The sequence below is a fragment of the Schistocerca nitens genome, chromosome 3 (genome assembly GCF_023898315.1).
Source record: "Schistocerca nitens isolate TAMUIC-IGC-003100 chromosome 3, iqSchNite1.1, whole genome shotgun sequence".
In the NCBI taxonomy this organism is placed as follows: Eukaryota; Metazoa; Arthropoda; class Insecta; order Orthoptera; family Acrididae; genus Schistocerca; species Schistocerca nitens.
This window is the reverse complement of record NC_064616.1, coordinates 683,491,074-683,504,117: the sequence shown is the minus strand read 5'-3', so window position 1 is coordinate 683,504,117 and position 13,044 is coordinate 683,491,074. Positions and strand designations below refer to the sequence as shown.

Sequence of the window (13,044 nt, the reverse complement as noted above, 5' to 3'; positions counted from 1 at the left end):
TCGGCCACCATTGAACAGACGTTTTCAATTGGTGAGAGATCTGGAGAATGTGCTGGCCAGGGCAGCAGTCGAACATTTTCTGTATCCAGAAAGGCCCGTACAGTACCTACATAATGCGGTCTTGCATTATCCTGTTGAAATGTAGGGTTTCGCAGGGATCGAATGAAGGGTACAGCCACGGGCCGTAACACATCTGAAATGTAACGTCCACTGTTCAAAGTGCCGTCATTGCGAACAAGAAGAAACCGAGACGTGTAGCCAATGGCACCCCATACCATCACACCGGGTGATACGCCAGTACGGCAATGTCGAATACACGCTTCCAATGTGCGTTCACCGCGATGTCGCTAAACACGGATGCGACCATCATGATGCTGTAAACAGAACCCGGATTCATCCGGAAAAATGACGTTTTGCTATTCGTGCACCCAGGGTCGTCGTTGAGTACACCATCGCAGGAGCTCCTGTCTGTGGTGCAGCGTCAAGGGTAACCGCAGCCATGGTCTACGAGCTGATAGTCCATGCTGCTGCAAACGTCGTCGAACTGTTCGTGCAGATGGTTGTTGTCTTGCAAACGTCCCCATCTGTTGGCTCAGGGATCGAGACATGGCTGCACGATCCGTTACAGCCATGCGGATAAGATGCCTGTCATCTCGATTGCTAGTAATGTGAGGCCGTTGGGATCCAGCACTGCGTTCCGTATTACCCTCCTGAACCCACCAATTCCATATTCTGCTAACAGTCATTGGATCTCGACCAACGCGACCAGCAATGTCGCGATACGATAAACCGCAATCGCGATAGGCTACAATCCGACCTTTATCAAAGTCGTAAAGGTGATGGCACGCATTTCTCCTCGTTACACGAGGCATCACAGCAGCGTTTCACCAGGCAACGCCGATCAACTGCTGTTTGTGTGTGAGAAATCTGTTGGAAACTTTCGTCATGTCAGCACGATGTAGGTGTCGCCACCGGCGCCAACCTTGTGTGAATGTTCTGAAAAGCTAATCATTTGCATATCAGCATCCTGTTCCTGTCGGTTAAATTTCGCGTCTGTAGCACGTCATCTTCGTGGTGTAGCAATTTTAATGGCCAGTAGTGTATTTAATCTAACGTTTTAACATCAGCTAGAGAATATTAACTAACGCATTTTCACGTATGCGTACCTCTACTTTGAGTGTACTACAACGAGGATTTTATTGTGAGTCTGCAGTAGCATCGTTTAATTATTAATGAGGAGAAAGAAGCCGAGATGGTGAGAAGTGCCCGCGGCTGCGGGTGACTGCTGTTGATAAATGAGTGTGTAATTAGCCCCATACGCAATTAGTGCAGCAGCAGCCGGCGGCCGGCGGCCTGCGACCCTGTTCCATTATTGTAATCCGCGGTTACACTTCACTGGCGCTGAATGAAACGGGAGAGCGAGGGTAGGGCTGCGCGCCGACCCTCCGTCAGAATCACGGCCGCACCCTCGTGGCCCCTGCACTTAACTCGTGCCGACACGTATACGCACACTTCCGGCCCTCATCGTCCTCCAATTTGCCGAAAACTAGCATACTATTGGCTACTTTCCACGCACTTATTTGCTGCAGTCGCGCATCATTTTCCAGATGAACGATTCACTTTGGCGTATTACCTAGATGCTACATTTCCGGCATCACCCGTGCAGAGTTGTGTACCGAATACAGTCTCTGTTCGTTATCCCACAACTTGTTAAATACTCTCACTGTCAACTGTATGAGAAACAACCACACCACACAAAAAATTATGACCTCATAGATACATGACGCTAATACTGTATAACACGGCCAATAACTTTAATAGAGGTATCAACTCGGCGAGGAAGGGAGTACACAAGTGTTTCTTTTATTTCATATATGCCGTATACAGCTGATGCCACTCATTGATGTTGACATCTCATGTCACTACCATACTGCGGGGATGTTGCGCGCTCAATTTCTCCTGTTAGTCCAAACAGACCTAAAATTTTCTATGGGGTGAAAACCGGGTGATTCAGTGGGCCAGTCGAGGCGCTAGGGAAGTATCCATGTTGTCATCTTAACAGCTGAGTGTGTCCACTGCATTATCATCACGAATGTGTAGAAAAAAGGCCAGCACTTGATCATCGAGAAAGATGATATGCTGACTGCAGTACAATTTTACTGCCGCCAACTTACATTTCGCGGAAAGACCACAAAGATAAGATAAGAGAGATTAGGGCTCATACAGAGGCATATAGGCAGTCATTTTTCCTTTGTTCTGTTTGGGAGTGGAACAGAGAGAGAAGATGCTAGTTGTAGTACGAGGTACCCTCCGCCACGGACCGTATGTTGGATTGCGGAGTATGTATGTACATGTAGATGTAGATCCTGGTCCATGTTCACAGTATTCTGAATGAGAATGGCAAAATCATGACACGAAAACACCCCCAACATATCACAGAACAACCTCCGGGCTGAACTACACGCCTCACAGATTGCTGGTTAAACGCTTCATTGTGCTGTCGGTGCCCTCGACGCCTTTCAAGAGGTCATTGCCACTCGTCGGACCACTTAGCTATTGTCCCGTTTCTTCGTTGTCTGATCCATTGAAAACGTGCGTCTTTATATGCCGTGGTAACCAACTGCCTTTTACAAGGTATCTGACTCCGTATGTTCACTACATGGAGCTCCCTTCACACTGTTCGCTCTGAAACTGGTTGAAGTGGACCTGCATCCACTATCAGCAGAAATTCCTGTCGGGTTTGGAACCTGTTGCCATTGACAAGGTGTGACGCTCGTCTCCGAACCTTATCGACTAGGGTCTTTTTACGACCACTGTTCTTAGCAGTGTTAAATAAAGGGCTTATTTCAATAGTGGTACAAGTCCATTACCTCCACTTTTCTGCCTATAATGCTTCTGCAATTAATGATCCAAACAAACAGAAAGAATGGTTCCTCTCTAGTAAGAAACCATTTGCTTGAATATTTCTGGTATTTCAACTGAAGATTTTTCAGCGCTCATTTAACTTTAGGACTCTGTATCTCACAATGAACAAAAATGGACTTGTACCACTATTGAAATTATCCCTTCAAATGTCTACGAGTGGAACGCCATTCTTTGTACACGCATTGTACTATCCCCAAAGAAACACCGACAAATCGTGTATTTTCATTCACAGTGTGGTTATGGTATGTCTGTAGACGGTAGCTCCTTTATGCATTTCTGTCACGTCTCCACGTCAATTCAACGTACTGCGCTGATTCCATACAACCGACTGGCATATAAACACCAGCTTACTGCCATTATTACTCACGTCAACAATGGAGGGCGCATGGCCAACTGATGCGAGTTCTGCAGAATCTACAGCGCTCCAAAGCTATCGGTGTGCTCCTTTAGAGGGATAACTAACATTTTGTCCGATGAGCTTCCTTAGTAGCGTGTAACACGTAATTTCGCCATGATGACTGTATGTACTCCAAAAATGATTACATGTTGGAAATGTTTGTTACACAGTAGTTACTTCTGCAAAAACTATTCGCCAAAAATAGCACTCTTCTCTCAAATGTTTTGCAATAGTTTACAACCTGCTCTGCATCATTCCCAGTATTCGTATATATCGTAGAAATGTGCGTGAGACTGTGAATAGCCATTCCTTTAACCTTTCAAACCTTTCAAACAAATGTTTCCAGTCAATTACTCGCTAACTGCCACTGTCCTCTGAGATGCAACAGCGCCGTTTTCAGGGAACAAACATAAAATTTGACAGTAAACGTAGTCACGATTTCCTGAATATAATTAACCATTTCTGTTAAGGTTAAGAGCGGATTTCATTACAATATCATAGTAACAGCTAGAAAAGTACCTGCCGTGCTGTTTTGGGAATGGCCCATCATGCTTAGAACGTCCTTTAACAAATGTGACCCTCTCTGAATCAGAGTCATTTAGTCTTGCTGTGAATGTCACTAAGTATTGTTTTACATTTTCTGATGGTTCACTCTGTACTGCCTCTGCCTCAAGGCCCCACAGTCCCGTAAGTGGTCTACTGTGAACAATGGCCAGTTTGATAAGCGCCTCAGTGGCCACTGTGGTGGTAAATTTACGCTCCTCTGGTTAACAACAAATCTTTCTTTGGGTTTTGTCACAATACTGAGGTCTCATTTAAGTACGCAACTACAAGACAGCAATTTAATATATGAACGAATGGTAACCGACCTTTTTTTGCGTATCCTAGTACAATCAGTTTACCATAACTGTTTGTTCACAGCTGAATGCACCTATGTCGTTACCACGAGAGCGAATTGTAGCATTTCGTTGTTTAATGATCTAAATTTTTGAAATGAAATGTATTTAGCATTACATGATTTTTCCGGTATATGGTACATTACGTTATTACCGTTTCGTGTCATACACAGTACGCCGGTGAATCCTGATACCTGACTGAGTAGTGTTCTTGTCGACGTCTGAACTGTTTTACAGCACCACAAAATGAAACGTTTAGACCTCGCGTATACCAGTACTGTCAAAAATAGCAGCTACTGTTAAAAAATATAAAATCAGTGATGAATTCCTCCCGAAAATATGTGTCATGACTGAAAGTCACTAATATAAAATACATAACATATCCACGTGTCTGTGAAAGCCAATATAGCTCCCTTTTCCCGAATTTGTACTTGCGATTAAACGCCTCACAACTCTTCACATTTTTTCGTCACGTACACAGGAATATGTAGACAGTACAGCTGCGACTAACAAATACTGTATGTATGCATCAATAACTATATAATTTTGGAACCCAAACCACAACGCACTTCAGCTAACCAGACTCTTATAACCACAATGGCGTCCAGTCGGAGGTTCAAAATATCCAGTGTCTGCAGCTCTTTAGGAATGTCTAGTTATTTTTACAAGGGTTTAGCTCCTGCTCTACACTACCCACAGGTTAAGATAGTCCTTCATGAACTACAGTCACACACACACACACACACACCAATAGTTTCAGTCTACGTAAAAAAGACGTGTATCATTTAAAACAAGTGACTTTCAACCGTAAATAAAAGTAGACCATTGTACAGCTATGGACAGAATTACATATTATTACTGTTTATTTTACGTACGCTTAAAGACAATGGGGTATATTTCTCTAGAAATTAAAGCAGTAGAAATAGTAATATGATTACAGAATTAATTATTTACCAGTACGAGATCAGAATATCGAGCTTAGGCATTGAAATGTGGTCTCAAGATCAAAAGAAACTCATTGTATTTAGTGATCACTGTGATCTACTATCTCAACTGGAGCGAATCGGATATCTTAAAATTAGACTGAACTTTACCAAACTAAACTAAGCACATGGAAATGCGTCTAGCATCAGTCAATACATCAAGAAACTTTAAAGATGATTCAGTTATGACAGGTGATGACTAACTTCCGTTTGTGACCTTAAAATCATTATCTTCTGCGCAAGAGTGATATTTCGCAATATGATGTAGATATTGGAAATGAGAATAGAATCACTCACCTCCAATGTGATGTAGGCATTGGAAATAAGAACAGAATTAATCATCTCATTTTTGCCTTTCTTCTTGTAACTTGCTCAACACACACACTACGAAATGCATGGCATACGAAAAACAATTTACATGAATAAGCTTACACTTTGAACAATAAGAGAAATGAGTGACATACGTTAACACCTTACGAAGCCATAGATTTTTTTCTCTGTCTGTCTAGCGTTAAGAATTTGCGCATTTATAGCATCATAATGCAAAAAATATCCTTCGCCTACCTACCTAAGAAAGTTGCTCCTCGATTCTTATTTTTCTTTTGGTCGGAACCGTCAAGTTAATAACGACGAGGAACTTCTATCCGTTTGTGCGTTTTCTTCTTCGCACTTTTTCTTTCCCATCCCCCCTCCCCCAACACCCACCGCACACCCCGCCCCCCTCCCCACCGCCGTTTTGTTCTTATCACGTTTTGAAATTAGATATAGTTATAAAAATGAGCTGTGGAAAAATCCACGGATGGGAAATCTTAACAATCTAATATATCTGGATAAATTATGAAATATTCGACCAGCTTCTGAAATGTCCTGAAAGCGGGAGAAAACGCTTGCCGGTCGCATGTAGGAAGGTGACCAAAGTTAGCAACACACGAATGAAATGACATTTGTTTCAAGTCTTTCGCAGCGAATGCAACATAGACGGCGTGAGACTTTCCATTGATAGGAGAATTCAGTAGTGTAATAATTTCTCTCAACCATTCACGTAATTATTCCCATCCATCGCTCTACACTTAGGAGCCAAAGAAACTGGTACACCTGCCTAATTTCGTGTAGGGCCCCCGCCAGTACGCAGAAGTACCGCAACACGACGTGGAATGGACTCGACTAAAGTCTGAAGTAGTGCTGGAATGATGTGATACCAAGAATCCTGCAGGGCTGTCCATAAATCTGTAAGAGTACGAGTGGCTGGAGATCTCTTCTGAACAACACGTTGCAAGGCATTACACATATGCTAAATAATGTTCGTGTCTGGATAGTTTGGTGGCCAGCGAAAATGTTTAAACTCAGAAGAGTGTTTCTGGAGCAACTCTGTAGCAATTCTGGAGGTGTGGGTTGTCGCATTGTTCTGCTGGGATTGCCCAAGTCCGTCGGAATGCACAATGGACATGAATGGATGCAGGTGATCAGACAGGATGCTTAGTACGTGTCACCTGTCAGAGTCATATCTAGACGTATCAGGGGTCCCATATCACTCCAACTGCACACGCTCCACACTATTACAGAGCCTCCACCAGCTTGAACAGTCCCCTGCTGACATGCAGGTCCACGGATTTATGAGGTTGTCCCCATACTCGTACACGTCTATCCGCTCGATGCAATTTGAAACGATACTCTTCCGACCAGGAAACATGTTTTCAGTCATTAATAGTCCAGTGTCGGCGTTGACGGGCCCAGAGGCGTAAAGCTTCATGTCGAGCAGTCATCAAGGGTACACGAGTGGCCTTCAGCTCCGAAAGCCCATATCGATGATGTTTCGTTGAAGCGTTCGCACACTGACACTTGTTGATGGCTCAACATTGATATCTGCAGCAATTTGCCGAAGGATTGCACCTCTGTCACGCTCAACGATTCTCTTCATTCGTCGTTGGTCCCGTTCTTGCAGGATCTTTTTCCGGCTGCAGCGATGTCGGAGACTTGAAATTTTGCCGGATTCCCAATATTGACGGTACACTAGTGGAATAGTCATAGGGGAAATCCCCACTTCATTGCTACTTCGGAAATGCTGTGTCCCACCGCTCGTGAGCCGACTAAAACACTACGTTCAAACTCACTTAAACCTTGATAACCTGCAATTGTAGTAGCAGTAACCGATGTAACGACTGTGCCAAACACTTGTCTTATTTAGGCGTAGCCGACAGCAGCACCATATTCTGCCTGTTTACATATCTCTGTATTTGAATACGCACGCCTGTATCAGTTTATTTGGCACTTCAGTTTATGTGGCATCATGACACATGTTCATTTCTGGTTTAAATCAATTACATCGTCGGCGGTTAAACATTCAACGCTAATCCGTCTTCCTTCCATGCCTCAAGAACTGACTTAAAACTTCTTCTTGCCCTTCATTCCTTGCGAATTTGACAGAGGACCTCCATTATACCACACGACAAAATCTTTCAGGAATAAAAAATTGCAGAGGCTTTATCTGGATTATAATTTCAACTAATAACTGCTGCATAGTAGTGGCTGCATTTAATATTCATGACTAGTTAAAATGTTTTCAATACGACAGGAGGCCCCTGTGGAATGTGAAAGGAATGGAAACTATTGATCAGCTTTCGCATCAAGTCTCTCCCGTATACGTCACTAGAAACAACTTTCATGCATTTTCGTAACGATAATATCCCTGTATGACGAGAACTGAGCATGAATCTGATTGTGTTAGCGCCCAACTTAATTTCTCTGCTAGCGTTAGTATCGCAATGGCATAGGCTCCGTTCTTTGCCCTAGACCATGCAATGTTTTAGTTTCTCTGTTCCTGCCCTCATACTGTATTATTATCTTACTTGTTAGACAACTTTAGCAAACGTATACGCCACCTGCATGCAGACCGTGTAATTAGAGTTCAGTGTGTGTTAGTAGTTAAATTACAAGTGCGTTGGGTTTCTGAAAGGCAACGGCCTTGCCACAGTGGATACACCGGTTCCCGTGAGATCACCGAAGTTAAGCGCTGTCGGGCGTGGCCGGCGCTTGGATGGGTCACCATCCCGCCGCCACGTGCTGTTGCCATTTTTCGGGGTGCACTCAGCCTCGTGATGCCAATTGAGGAGCTACTCGACCGAATAGTAGCGGCTCCGGTCAAAGAAACCCGTCATAACGACCGGGAGAGCGGTGTGCTGACCCCATGCCCCTCCTATCCGCATCCTCACCTGAGGATGATACGGCGGTCGGATGGTCCCGAGGGGTCGCTTGCGGCCTGTAGACGGAGTTAAGAAGAAGAAGAAGAAGAAGAAGTTGGGTTTCTGAAGCGGCAACGGGAAATTATCTGGACGTTGTTTATGTTAGTTTGGGAAAAAGTCCTAAACATCACACTCGTGTCTCGGGTTGATCAGTGTCAATGAGGCGAGCGGTTTCAGTACTGGTATAGTTCACCCCCCTGTCTCGCAAGCATGAGCATTTCAACATATTCTCGACAGAATGAAATGCATAATTCAGATAACTATAAAAAATAATCTCAACATCAGTAGAGACATCCGCTGAAGCCCTTAACATAACAAGAGTAACGCGTGATGCTGAGACGCTTAACGAAACATCTCATGTACTCAACTGAACTGAGGTCCAGTCTCGGGCATGTAAATAGGCGGCGTAGATAGCATATTTTGTCATGAAGTGTGTCATATTGATATGAAGGCCAAGAGCCTTGAATATGGAGTTTCATCCAATCAGATAAAACAAGGCCGAGATTGTTCGAATAATGTGAAAAAGATCTTAGGTAGAATGGTATCTCAGAGAGAGAAATTCTTGACAGAAACAAATTTAGAAGATTGGTGAAGAACTACTAAGGTTATAAAATGGCATCAACGTCCAAAAGACGTAGAAGACCTTTGTCCGAAGAGCATAAACAGGCATTTCTTGGTGGGCTCAGAAGATACTGGCAGGGAGTCAAAGCTGGAACGAGAACGAGACCTAGACACTAAAATGAAATTGGTTGTTACCACGCAGTCCATAGAGGCTCAACCCGAAATAGAAAAAAAATTGATGTGAAGCGCTATACATATTGGCTTCAAGCATACGAAACTAAGAGTACGTAGTTACCAAGACGTTTTTACACTGAAGAGCCAAAGAAACTGATACACCTGCCTAATATTGAGTAGAGCCCCTGCGAGCACGCAGAAGTGCCTAACACGGTGTGGCATGTGTGAAGTAGAGCTAGAGGGAAATGACACCATGAATCCTGCGGGGCCGTCCATAAATCCGTAAGAGATCTCTTCTGAACAGCACGGTGCAAGGCATTCCAGGTATACTCAATAATGTTCATGTCTGGGGAGTTTGGTGGGCAGCACAAGTGTTGAAACTCAGAAGAGTGTTCCTGGAGCAACTCTGTACCAATTCTGAACGGGTGGGGTGTCGCATTGTACTGCTGGAACTGCCCAAGTCCGTCGGAATGCACAATGGATATGAATGGATGCAGGTGATCAGGCAGAATTCTTACGTACGTGTCAGCATTCAGAGTCGTATACAGAATTATCAGGGGCCCCACATCACACCTCCTGCACACACACACCACACCATTACAGACCCTCCACCAGCTAGAACAGTCCCCTGGTGACATGCAGGGTCCATGGATTCATGAGGTTGTCTCCATACCCGTACACGTCAATCCGCTCGATACAATTTGAAACGAGACTCGTCCGACCAGGCAACATGTTTCTAGTCGTCAACAGCCCATTGTCGGTGTTGACGGACCCAGGCGAGGCGTAAAGTTTTAGTGTCGTGCAGCCATCAACAGGACACGGGTGGTCCTTTGGCTCCGAAAGCCCATATCGATGATGTTTCTTTGAATGGTTCGCACGCTGACACTTGTTGATGGCCCAGCATTGAAATATGCAGCAATTTGCGGAAGGGTTGCATTTCTGTTACGTTGAACGATTCTCTTCAGTCGTCGTTAGTCCAGTTCTTGCAGGATCTTTTTCCGTCGGAGGTTTGATGTTTCACCTGATTTCTGATATTCGCGGTACACTCATGAAATGGTCTTACGGGAAAGCCCTACTTCATCGCTACCACTGAAATGCTGTGTCCCATCGCTCGTGCGCCGATTTTAAGATTACGTTCAAAGCCAGTTACATCTTGATAACCTGCCATTGCAGCAGCAGTAACCGATATAACAACTGCGCCAGACACTTGTCTTATATAGGCCGACCGCAGCGCCGTAATCTGCCTGTTTACGTATCTCTGTATTTGAATACCCATGCTTATACCTGCTTCTTTATCGCTTCAGTGTATTTTCCCTACACGTATTACCCTCATTCCTCTGATAATGATTAAGTCTCACAGCAAAAGAAACTCGAAGTCTGCGATATGAAGAAATTTTCAGCCTCTCGCCAGATCTTTCGGTCGTCGGTGAAGCTATTATGGCCATAAAGCTGTCGTGACAATGAAACAGGTGTTAATTTGTGAAGAATACGGAACACGAATGTGAGGTCCAATAAAATGATTCTATTATGAATCACTTGCTTCCAAAGTTACATCACTTTTAAAAAGCCAAGTTCACTCCTTTCATGCAAGATATGACACCGTTTAACGTACAAATTTTACTCTCTTGAAAGATTTGTATTCATTTACAAAATACATGTAATACATTCTAATCGCTCTACTATACTCTTCTACGATAAATATTAAATCATGTTCCAAGGCGCTAATGGAGGAAAATGCTAGCAAGCGCTCAGCAAACTGAAAATGTTATGAAACAAGTATCTAACGAATCTTCGTGGTAGAATAAATCTAGTTACTAGACCTTGATCTGAATACTGATTTTGGGCTCTCGCTATAGAAGAGATATCTCAGGTGGAAAAACGTTTTCTATGGAAGGGTGTAAAATACACTCCTGGAAATGGAAAAAAGAACACATTGACACCGGTGTGTCAGACCCACCATACTTGCTCCGGACACTGCGAGAGGGCTGTACAAGCAATGATCACACGCACGTCACAGCGGACACACCAGGAACCGCGGTGTTGGCCGTCGAATGGCGCTAGCTGCGCAGCATTTGTGCACCGCCGCCGTCAGTGTCAGCCAGTTTGTCGTGGCATACGGAGCTCCATCGCAGTCTTTAACACTGGTAGCATGCCGCGACAGCGTGGACGTGAACCGTATGTACAGTTGACGGACTTTGAGCGAGGGCGTATAGTGGGCATGCGGGAGGCCGGGTGGACGTACCGCCGAATTGCTCAACACGTGGGGCGTGAGGTCTCCACAGTACATCGATGTTGTCGCCAGTGGTCGGCGGAAGGTGCACGCACCCGTCGACCTGGGACCGGACCGCAGCGACGCACGGATGCGCGCGAAGACCGTAGGATCCTACGCAGTGCCGTGCCGTAGGGGACCGCACCGCCACTTCCCAGCAAATTAGGGACACTGTTGCTCCTGGGGTATCGGCGAGGACCATTCGCAACCGTCTCCATGAAGCTGGGCTACGGTCCCGCACACCGTTAGGCCGTCTTCCGCTCACGCCCCAACATCGTGCAGCCCGCCTCCAGTGGTGTCGCGACAGGCGTGAATGGAGGGACGAATGGAGACGTGTCGTCTTCAGCGATGAGAGTCGCTTCTGCCTTGGTGCCAATGATGGTCGTATGCGTGTTTGGCGCCGTGCAGGTGAGCGCCACAATCAGGACTGCATACGACCGAGGCACACAGGGCCAACACCCGGCATCATGGTGTGGGGAGCGATCTCCTACACTGGCCGTACACCACTGGTGATCGTCGAGGGGACACTGAATAGTGCACGGTACATCCAAACTGTCATCGAACCCATCGTTCTACCATTCCTAGACCGGCAAGGGAACTTGCTGTTCCAACAGGACAATGCACGTCCGCATGTATCCCGTGCCACCCAACGTGCTCTAGAAGGTGTAAGTCAACTACCCTGGCCAGCAAGATCTCCGGATCTGTCCCCCATTGAGCATGTTTGGGACTGGATGAAGCGTCGTCTCACTCGGTCTGCGCGTCCAGCACGAACGCTGGTCCAACTGAGGCGCCAGGTGGAAATGGCATGGCAAGCCGTTCCACAGGACTACATCCAGCATCTCTACGATCGTCTCCATGGGAGAATAGCAGCCTGCATTGCTGCGAAAGGTGGATATACACTGTACTAGTGCCGACATTGTGCATGCTCTGTTGCCTGTGTCTATGTGCCTGTGGTTCTGTCAGTGTGATCATGTGATGTATCTGACCCCAGGAATGTGTCAATAAAGTTTCCCCTTCCTGGGACAATGAATTCACGGTGTTCTTATTTCAATTTCCAGGAGTGTATATTCTTCTACACTTCAGAGTAAAAAATGTCTAATAATGCGGAATGAGCACCACACGGTACTGTTCACTGTGAGGCTATCTCTTCCGGAATGGAGGCACAGGAAAATGGAATACCGCATCGGAGAGAAAGGAACGAATATTTAACGGCATGATTTACCTAACATGTGACGTGAAAATTGTAATCCATTTCATCAGGAAGGCTGAAACTGATTTGCGCTGTGAGCATAGTAATAAAAGTTACACCCAAATTAAGGTGAGCTTACGCCTGCATATTTTGAATGTTATAAAGAAATAGAGGGTTTAAAATTAGACACGGAACACAAGCTCGAATTGTGAAAGGAAATTAGCTGTGCCTTTTGAAAGAAATTGCTTCGGCATTTGCCTTAAACGATTTACGGAAATGACTGGATGCCAGCGTGTCTTCCTACTTCGCAACTTCGCTCTCATCCCCCTAGTAACGTACTTCATTGAACTGACAAGCTGATGTGAGTGCTGGTGCAGGATGCCTATGAACTTGCCTCAGCTTCGTTTGTGT

The 13,044-nt window shown here is 45.2% G+C and overlaps 1 protein-coding gene across 1 annotated transcript in view; it reads left to right on the top strand.

Moving 5' to 3' along the window:
• The window catches only part of LOC126249714 (glutamate decarboxylase), a 262,230-nt gene that overhangs the window by 207,110 nt on the left and 42,076 nt on the right, over positions 1 to 13,044 (top strand). The gene's annotated exons all lie outside the window — the stretch shown is intronic.